Genomic DNA, 10,989 nt, shown 5'->3' on the forward strand with positions numbered 1-10,989 from the left:
CCCACCTGCCAATGCAGGAGATGCAGGTTCCCTCCATGGGTTGGGAAGACCCCCTGGAGAAGAAAATGACAACCCACTCCAATATTCTTGCCTGGAGAAGTCCGTGTACGGAGAAGCTTGGAGGGCTGTAGTCCATGGGGTCACCAAAGAGTCGGACGTGACTGAGAGTCTATAAACAACAATTACTTGGGAGTATTAAGATGATAGCAATGGCACCCACTCCAGCACTCTTGCCTGGAAAAATCCATGGACAGAGGAGCCTGGTAGGCTGCAGTCCATGGGGTTGCTAGGAGTCGGACACAACTGAACGACTTCACTTTCACTTTTCTCTTTCATGCATTGGAGAAGGAAATGGCAACCCACTCCAGTGTTCTTGCCTGGAGAATCCCAGGGATGGGGGAGCCTTGTGGGCTGCCGTCTAAGGGGTTGCACAGAGTCGGACATGACTGAAGCGACTTAGCATTAGCATTCAGATGATATGCAAACAGTCATTTCAGAATCTTTTATTTCTCCTTTTAATGCTCCTACAATTGCATGTGAATAGCATGAGATGGTGTTTTATTCATTACTTTACTGAATCTTTTTATTGTTGACTTGTTCTTATCTATTTTTATCCATTTTATTAGGTGTTACAGAAGGAAGATTCTGTGGACCATCTTTATCTCAACACATGTGTTCAGAAGTCCCCTCCCTTTCGTAATCCCAAACTTCAGTAAACTGGCATCTATGCCTTCCTCCTCTCTACGCATTTTCCCATGGAAGTCCTCTTGTCAGCAATCCCCTTCCTCCTTATTTTCAAACACCCAAGTCCTAATCATCCTTTAACACCCAGATCAAATGACACTCCTCCGTGAAGTCTTCCTTATCCACTCCTCGAAACATGACCTCTTCATTCCCTTGACCCTCCCACTCACCTTTCCATTCTCACGCTGTCCACCACTTCCCACTTGGCTCTAAATCTTCTTGTGACCGTGGCGGTCCCTCTGGCTGCGTGGTGGTGTCCATGATGGAAAGGTCTGTATGCCCTTTATGCCTGTGTCCTTTATATGTAGTGAGATAAAGAACCGAGTACAAGCTCAGTTAACATTTCAGTTAACTGTCGAGCCTGTACTCTTAACACCTAGGAGCTACAACTCCTGAAGTTCGTGAGCCCTAGAGCCTATGTTCCAGAACAAGGGGAGCCAGCACAGCAAGAATACCAAGCACGGGAACTAGAGAGTGGCCCTGTTTGCCGAAACTAGAGAAAAAGTCCGCACAGCAGTGACGACTCAGCACAGCCAAAAATAAATAGACAAAATTATTTTTTTAAGCATTATTTACAATCCTTTTAATGCATACATAGAATCATGTCTCTTTTCTTGTCTGGTTCTCAAAGTGCCTTTCCACCCGGTTCAGAGTCATGGCCAAGATTCTTGAACCGTAGCGCGTACCATCGCGAGGGCAGAACCGCTACTGCTGCCCTGACACACCCGCCCCCAGCTCCCTGTGCCTTCTTTGCACCACGGGGCCCATGCCAGACTCCTCGCTTTGCCTTGGACTCTCCAAATATCTCAGGTCTCTGCTCTTACCTTTCCACCCTCCTGGAATGCCCTCCCCTGAGATGCTCGGGAGACGAGCTTCCTGGGGCCCAGCTCCTGCATCCGTTCATAGCGGGCCTGAATATTGAATGAGGAAAGATAAGAGTGGCAAGGTGCCTGGCACTTGGCTCTGCCTAGGACTGCTGCTGTCATAAGGATCATTAAGCCATGGGACGTGAGGAACGGTGAGGGGCTGGTGGTCCCAACCTCTTCCTTCTTTCCCTCTGGAGCAATGGAAGACTTAGAGTTTGGGGTGTGATATGCTGGCAAGAGGTCAGGGGAGAACAAAGTCAGCATCTGAACCCCTTTTGTGCTGCTTGGAGCCCACCAGCCCTTCCTCACTTGTAGCCTCATAAAAAGATAGCCTTCTGGGTAGATTTCCTTTATTCTGCATTGGCTGTCCCATCTCCTCCACTTCTATAGGGTTTTCTTTTCTTCTCTCTATTTGACCATTCCTAACTTCTCAAAAAGATGTTTGTGGCCAGGCCCCCCTGTCCCATCAAGATGTGAACTTCTATGGCTGAGATCCCATCTTTACCTTCTGAACTGTGGTACCCCGTACAGGACCTGGCAGGAAAGAGACAGAGAAAGTAAGTGTTTGCTAATGCATGCCTGAATGACTGCATGAATGAACAAGGCAGTGTTTATTCTTCCAGCAGAGTGGTGCTATGGCTTGAAAGAGCAGATATATTTCCCCAGATTCTCAAACTAAGATCTGAAAGAGTAGAAACATTTCCCCAGATTGTTAAACTGAGGCCAAGGAAGCAGATTCCTTTTCTGTTAAAAATCGAGATTCATCCCAGCCCTGTGGACACCATCCCTCTTATTCCTTTATTGCCCTTTCCCTCTCCAAGACTCCCACTCTTTATTCTTAAACCCTCTCCCAACCCCTCCCTCAGTTACCCCTTCCCACGGGTGTCTCAGGAAGCCTAACAGCTTCTCTGCAACTCAGTTTCATAAATTCTTCTTCTCTGTCCCGTGTCCCAAGCAATGCAGCTCACTCAGGGTCTCCTGCTGACCTGGGTGTCCTAATGGCTGGATCCACATATTCATAGCATTTTTAGAAAAGTCATGCACATCTAATTACGTGGAGACACTAGCACATTCATTTCCTGGTTTTCACTCACACAGATGGTAGGAAAAAATTTGAGAAATTTAACCCTAAAAGACTATACAACACATTGCCCACATCTGGAGCTGGATCAGATATGGGACCAGCGGAAAGGAAAAATGTTTCTTTTTTTTCCTTTAATTCCTCTGGGGCCAAGGAAGACCACACTCCTTCTCCTTGACTTCACAATGATTCTGGACTCCTCATGGAAATTTCTGTTCAAATTCCACCACTAGGAGGGCCAAGGAGTATCAGAAATCCCTCATATTTCTCAGAATTGTGTCTGTTTTGGAATTTGCTTACAGAAACTGGACAAAGTCATTTACAAAATTGAGCTTTGAACTTGGGGACATGTTTTTCTAACAAATGAGTTATAAATGCCTACTGTGCGCTAGGCACAGAGTAGGTATTTGGGAAAGGAGAACTTAGGAAAACATGATGCCTGCCATTAGCTCCCCCACCAGACTTCCTATGAACTAAAAGAGGAAGAGAGAGCTTCTTCTAAGTAGATGTGGCCTTGCACCAGGACACACCGCTTGGTAAGAGGAGCATGGGCTGGATTTCCCTTCTCACTCGGCCTCTTACCCGGGTGCTCTAGTGTAGTCAGCAGCCAATGTACATACCCAATGTACAGAGCAGCCCTGCCTGTCACCAATGAGCCCTGGTAGGTATCGATTACAGAGCATCTCAGATGTCGCAGGACAGGCAGACAGACTTGATCTGCTGTTGGCTCTGCTGTGGCTCAGATGGTCAAGAATCTGCCTGCCAATGCGGAGACCCAGGTTCAAGCCCTGGCTTGGGAAGATCCCCTAGAGAAGGAAATGGCACCCTACTCCAGTATTCTTGCCTGGGAAACCCCATGGACAGAGGAGCCTGGTGGGCTACCATCAGTGGGGTTGCAAAGAGTTGAACACAACTGAGCGACTAACAGACACACTTGGCTGTGCTGCTCACAAACTGTGTGAGCTGGGATTAGGTTCTCAGCATCTCTACTCCTCGTTTTCCTCATCTGTAACTTTGGACGAAGACTGACTTCCCCAGATTGTCCTGAGGATGAGATGGCAGGGGAAGTATGATAACCAAGGAATGATTGTAAATATGGTCATCAATCCATAGTACTGTTATCACCTGTGTTATCATGGAGATCATGTTATGAACAAATGGCTATCTGGTGCAGCTAGAAGTCTGTCACTTAAAGCACTTCACTTTGACATCATTCATCACAACAGGATCCATTGTGGATCTTAAATCTTCTATTTGAGCTCTACTTCACATCCCTTTATGCTTGCTCTGTATACACATCTACATAAGGCAAGTTACAGGTGGATTCTTTACCACTGAGCTACCAGTTTTTACACTTAAAAACTGTCTTAAAGGGCTATTTTGACGGCTGTGTTGCTAATAAACTTGGGACAGGGAAGTAAGAATGAGGCAGTAGCAGAGAACAGCTAGAGGTATTGGCAAAGTAGCAGTATCACCATGCAGAGCAGAGTAGGTAACCTTAGAGCAGGACGATGTTATATTAATAACAGCCCCTGCCTAGCCCCATGCTGGATGTCCTGCCTGGGTCTCCATCTTCTGCAGCATGGTCTCATTTTGAGTCATGTGTGTTGACTGAATAAATGAATCACTACTCACATATTTCTAGGCCTAACTGGGAGACCAGCAAGGCAACAACTGAGATGCTGTGAGGCAGGTATTACAGTAAAGAGTTACATCCCGTGTCCCAGAGGAAAGGGAAGCTGACTTTTTCTGGTGCAGTAAGTGGGATGTGAGGAAAGTCCTCACAAGAGCAGTGATGTTGAAATGGGCATTAAAGGGTACAGAGTTTTCCAGTCATATGGGGAGAACAGAAACACACAATGGAAAGGTCGACATTAACAAGTGCTCAGAGATAACAAGTATGTAGAATGTTCATAAACCCACGGGAATGTCTGCACCTGGAACATAGTAGGTGTTCAGTAAATCTTCGCTGCATGAATGAATGATTGCTGTAGGAGTGGTTGAATCCAAGTCTGGGGTTCAAGTGGGCTTTTCCAGTGAGGAGGTACTGAAGTAGTTACTGGTGTGAATATTCTGTGACCTTTAAATAAATCCCTGGAGAATAAGAATTGTGTGATTATCATCTCTGAATTCAAAATGCAGAGCCAGGGCTTGAGACCAAGTAAGATATATTGACTAATAACTGTACTTTTCTATACCAGCCTCTCTCCCTGAGTCCAGGCTCCTTTATTCTAGTTCACTGACACCCTTGAACACTTAGGATCTAGCGTGTATAAGACAAAACTTGACACCTCCTGTTCCAGCCATGCTTCTCCGCATGCAGCAGTGGACACTGTTAGGATTCACGTCTATCTTGTCCACCTCCCTTTCTTATCACCCAGTTTGTCTCCCCTTTTCAGGCCTATGCAGTGAGGCAGGTCTACACTGAGGGCAGAAGCGTTGTGTACACTTCTTGCTTGGGACCTCTGAACCCTGCCTTGCTCTGATCAGGAAACCACAAGCTTCACAAGGTACAGCTATAAGTGGCTTTGTGCCCATCTGCACTGGATACCTATCATGAACAAAAATAAACTTTAACATACTGAGATTTGGTATGTGGGTGGTATTTGTTACCAAGCATAACTCATCTCACACTGACTAATACACCCAATCTCTCCAATCTTAATAATACTGCTCATTTACCCAGGACAAAAACACACAACATCTTTCTTTTTCTCACACCCTGATAACATCTAACCCACTTCTAAGTCCTGTCAGATCCACATCTAAAATATTTCTGCAATTGATGGTTTATTACCATTTCCATTCTGTCCACTCTGTTTTAAATTTCCCTGGGAGGTTGTAGCAGCTGTCTAATTGATCTCTCTAGTTCCATTCTTGTCTTCTCCCCACAGAAGTGAGAGGGACAATTTAAAACATTTTCCATTTCTATTATTTCGTTGCTTACATAGACCCGCTGTCTAGAGATTAAGTCCAAATTCCATGTTGTGGTTTACAAAGTCCTGAGGGATTGGCTTCATGTTATTTCTCCAGACTCTTCTGAGACAGTCAATTCCACCCTTCTCCAGTTCTACCCCAGGAACCCTGGATTCCCAAAGGGTCCCCACCCCAGAGCCTTTGCACAAGATGCTCTTGTTATCTGCAGTGATCTTTCCCCCCTGCTCTTCCCAAATGTGGCAATTACTCATTATCTTTTCTCAGATAATCCGTCACCTCCTCAAAGAAGCCTTCCCTGATTCCCCTCTTTTAAGCCAACCCTCCTCTCTTCAGTGACCCTATATCACATCGCTTCATTTTGCTACCGTCACAAAACTTAACTCCAAATTAAAGTCTTTTTGTGTGTTTGCTTATTTTTTTAGCTATCTTTTCCCACCAGAATGTTGTGTCCATTGGATTTCTAACATCTAGAAAAAGTCTCAGCATGGAGTAATCCTTCCATATACAGTCATGACTGACTGAATGGATGAATGAGTCACCAGCATCATTGTTACCCTTGATAGAATCAAATGAGATCACAGCCCACAACTTTGAGGATGATGACGTCTTGGGCCCAGCAGTGTGTTACAATTCTTTCTTAATCCAAAATAAAGAAGGAAAAGGAAATTGCAAAAGGAGACAGAACAGGAGAGACTGGAAAAGCATTGTTCACTACCCAGCTCAGGGGGCCTCTCATGCCTGACAAATAATGAATTAGAGAGAGATCAGAACATCCAAGACCAAAATAGTCATTAACCGCCACTCTCCCCAGACCCCCTCCCTCAACACGCCGGCTGCCAGAAGCCAGCCCAGACAGTCCAGTCAGGAAACAAAAAGATGGAACAGAAAGGCCCCTTTGAGCAGCCCGGTTATTAAGAGCTCTAGACGGTGGGGGAAGAGAGTGTGCACAGCTTAACTCAAACATTCGTGCAGAAATGTAAAAAACAATTATGACATTCAATTATTCCATTAAGTGAAATTAACCATTCTTCTCGTTCTTTGAAAAGACCAAAGAAAGCAGAGATCTGAATAATTAGGTCAGTGAAGAATTGTGAAGAAAGGATGTCTAGACTTTTATTTTCATTAAAAGTAGGAGGGGGTTTTGCATTTGCTGTGCTCTGTGTGCGTGTGTGTGTGTGTGTGTGTGTGTGTGTGTGTCCGCTTGCTCTAAGAGCGCCTTTGAATTCCCGGGGTGGTCACATCCGAGGCTCTGCCCTGGCAGGTACGGCCAAGTCCGGATCAAGGAGTGGCATTCCCACTTTGATGTTGGCTGTCATGCTCTGTTGCTTGACGATCTCTTTGGCTGCCTGCAAGTCTGTTGTCCTGGGCGACCAGGTAAACCCAGCCAGGAGCACAGACCCTGTCTCCCATCCTCCCTGGCACCACGAGCAGAGGAGAAAGGGAGAGATGTGCAGGTAGAGATGTCCCCCAGCACTCCTTGAGTTCCCAGGAGGGGTTTGGCTCTTGATCATCATCTACTGAAGCTGTTACCTGGTGATGGCTCAGTGGACGACACACGTGCATATACCTGCATGATTACACGTGTGAATAAACACACTCACCCACACGGCTCAACTGTGACATAAGAGAGAGAAGGGGAAGTGGAAAAACAGGGTCACTCCCTGAGCCCTTGGGTGTATTGTTTATTCTCTCACGCCCATGTGTGTCGCTACAAATGAGAATAAAGACAAGAAAAGACCCTGATGCTGGGAAAGATTCAAGGCAAAAGGAGAAGGGGGTGGCAGAGGATGAGATGGTTAGTTAGCATCACCGACTCAATGGACATGAATTGGCTCGAAATCTGGGAGATAATGGAGAACAGGGGAGCCTGGCATGCGGCAGTTCACGATGTCACAAACTCTCAGACATGACTTAGTGACTGGCCAGCAACAACTGCTACCACCTGAGCAGGAAGCTGTTGGTAGCAAGCACGCTGCCGTGTCTCAGCATCTCAACTCAGTGTCAGACTTCCCTTGTCCAACATGACACAATTTTGCCAACAAACTATTCCTGTATGTGATTCAGTAGTCTGAAAATATGGAGTATCAATACTACCTGGGTTTTTGTTGTTGTTTTGGTTTTTTGTTTTGCTTTATATATTTTTTTTTAATTATGTGTCAAGTGGTCCGTTTCTCCAAGGATGCTTGGAACATCAAACATGCTTCTTTGTGATAAGGGTCTCTGTTGTTTAAAAGTTTATCCCATGACAAGTCCAAAAGCATATAACATTAAACTATGGCCTGGACATTGCTTTAAAATGGCCTTCTAAATTTCGTAAACTTTTAAACTTGATGAAATACATATAACATAATATTCACGTCTTAACCATTTTTAAGTGTACAGTTTGTTGGCATTAAATGCATTCACCCTGTTTGGCAACCACCACCATCCATGTACACAGAACTGTTTTCATCCTGCAAAACTAAAACTCTGCCCCTGTTAAATACTAACTCCACAGCCCCCCTCCACTCCACCCCTGGAAGTCATCATGCAACTGTCTGTCTCTATAAATTTGGCTCCTCCAAATACCTCATAAAAGCAGAATCATACAGTAGGTCTTTTGGGGTCTAGTTTATTTCTCTTAGCATAAATATCCTCAAGGTTCATTCATGTTGCATGTGTCAGAATTGCCATCCTTTTTATGTGACAGAGTAATATTCCATTGTATGTATAGACTACAGTTTGTTTTCCCATTGATCCTTTAATGGATAACTGGGTTGCTTCCACCTTGGGACGATTGTAAATTATGCTGCTATGAAAATGGGTGTACAAATGTCCCTCCTAGTTACTGCTTTCAATTCTTTTGGGTTTTAAGGTTAAGTATTAAAGGAGAAAAAATAAAATATCATTTTCTATTCCTGGAAAGGGAGATTCTGTTCTATGTATAGAGTTATCATAACATTATAGAAAGTATACAATACATTCTTGGCATTCAAGTAGAATTAAAATTTTGGTTGTAACACTTAAAAGCATCATCAATTTTTAAAAGTAAAAAATTTAAAGAGCATAGTCAATTTAGATAAACTAACTTCTCCAAGATTCACTTTATTGACAAGCAAAAAAAAAAAAAAAAATAGTTCTTTCCAATCTAGAAAGGTGACTGTGAGAATTGAATTGATGAAGATCAGTCCCAGGAAGGCAGGGAAGAAATCAGCCTCACTCACACCACGTCCCAAAGTCTTCTATGATGCCTGGCCCAGAGAGCGCTTAGCAAAAAGCAGTCCATGGGTCAAGTGTAAATGACTATGTACGGTTCACCTTACACATTGTGGGGTACATAGGAGGCACCTGGTAACTGGGGAGTGGTGTTACTCTCACGGTCATCTTGGTGATCTCAACATATTCAGTTGGAATCACCACTGTTCAGAGGCTTGGCCCCTCCCTTAACAAGGAAGACTGGTAAGCACGGTATGGAAGGAACTTGGCAAGGTCAAGCAGATTAGAGCAGAATCAGAGTTAAACTCTGCCTCCTAAGTCCCAGTCTAGGGCTCCATCTCATCCATTTCTTGTTCCAACAAAATAGATTAGTCAAAGCTCAACAAAAGCCTGATACACAGTCTCCCATATGTCACCAGGAACATTCCTTTACAAACCTCCATCTCCTGGGTGTGTCACATTCTAGCAGTCATCTCAACTCAGAGCTCTGGACTACTTTCCAAAAGCTGCTGCAACAAATCAGAGGCTGCCTGCAGTCCTTGGCTCATGACCCCTTCCATACATCATTCCAGCCTTGTGCTTCAGTCATCACCTCTCCTCCTCCTTCCTCTATGGCCAAATCTCCTTGTCCCCCTCTGTAAGGACACTCCTGATTATATTTGTGGTCCACACAGACAATCCAGGATCATCTCTTCATCTCAAGGGTCTTGACTTAATCACATCATCAGCAAAGTATGATTTGCCATGTAAGGTAACATTCACAGGTTTAGGGAAGTAAGACTTGGATACCTTTGAAGGGTCATTATTTATCCACCACATACCTCCAAGGGGATGCAAGACTGATGATATATTCTCAATCTAGTCTCACCTATGTTCTCAATAAGTGAGTCCAAGAAATACGAAAAGTAATGACAGCTGAAGAGCTGATAGCATCTTGATCAAGGATCTGCTTCCAGCTTGCCTCGTTCTTCTTTCTTCTCCTGCAGCCTGGCACTGACCCCACCTTCACAAGGTATACTCATGGGACCTCTCTTTCTCCTCCTACACCTGCTCCAGGCCAAGCTCTCACACTCCTCTGCAATCAATATTCTTCTTACCTTCCATCTCAGCAGCCAGGAGCTAAAGGCCCACTGGGGTATCCACTCCAACTTGGGATAATCCCAATCACTGTCCAAAGTCCTTTTAGTTGATCAGAACCCTGAGTGCCTGTAGCTTCTACCCATTTGTGATCCGAAGCTCTACATCTTGAGGTCCCAGAGATGAAGTTCATTGTCCCTCCAGTGTAGACAAAGAACCAAAGGAGAGGGACTGGGGAGGTCCTTAGAGGGTAAATGGTCAGAATCCAAAGGTAGCGAAGGAGTGTCTGCAAGGACCTTCTAAGTTTGATGAGGAAATAGAATCTGAGTCCCTGTGTGTTGATTGGGCAGGATTAAAGCAAAGAAGAAATTGGTAGGAAGCAGAAGAAGCACAAGCTGGAATCAAGATTGCCAGGAGAAATATCAATAACCTCAGATATGCAGATGACACCACCCTTATGGCAGAAAGTGAAGAGGAACTAAAAAGCCTCTTGATGAAGGTGAAAGAGGAGAGTGAAAAAGTTGGCTTAAAGCTCAACATTCAGAAAACGAAGATCATGGCATCTGGTCCCATCACTTCATGGGAAATAGATGGGGAAACAGTGTCAGACTTTATTTTTCTGGGCCCCAAAATCACTGCAGATGGTGACTGCAGCCATGAAATTAAAAGACGCTTACTCCTTGGAAGAAAAGTTATGACCAACCTAGATAGTATATTCAAAAGCAGAGACATTACTTTGCCAACAAAGGTCCGTCTAGTCAAGGCTATGGTTTTTCCAATGGTCATGTATGGATGTGAGAGTTGGACTGTGAAGAAAGCTGAGTGCTGAAGAATTGATGCTTTTGAACTGTGGTGTTGGAGAAGACTCTTGAGAGTCCCTTGGACTGCAAGGAGATCCAACCAGTCCATTCTGAAGGAGATCAACCCTGGGATTTCTTTGGAAGGACTGATGCTAAAGCTGAAACTCCAGTACTTTGGCCACCTCATGCGAAGAGTTGACTCATTGGAAAAGACTCTGATGCTGGGAGGGATTGGGGGCAGGAGGAGAAGGGGATGACAGAGGATGAGATGGCTGGATGACATCACTGA

The 10,989-nt window shown here is 44.7% G+C and overlaps 1 long non-coding RNA gene across 1 annotated transcript; it reads right to left on the bottom strand.

Moving 5' to 3' along the window:
- Window positions 1-1,648: 1,648 nt before the first annotated feature.
- Window positions 1,649-10,020, bottom strand: LOC132343313 (uncharacterized). Its single transcript, XR_009492066.1, has 3 exons — window positions 9,921-10,020; window positions 4,629-4,785; window positions 1,649-2,144 (listed from the first exon to the last, which is right to left on the bottom strand). It is a non-coding gene; the product is annotated as an uncharacterized lncRNA (long non-coding RNA).
- Window positions 10,021-10,989: the final 969 nt, after the last annotated feature.

This window comes from Bos taurus, chromosome 21 (assembly GCF_002263795.3).
Source record: "Bos taurus isolate L1 Dominette 01449 registration number 42190680 breed Hereford chromosome 21, ARS-UCD2.0, whole genome shotgun sequence".
In the NCBI taxonomy this organism is placed as follows: Eukaryota; Metazoa; Chordata; class Mammalia; order Artiodactyla; family Bovidae; genus Bos; species Bos taurus.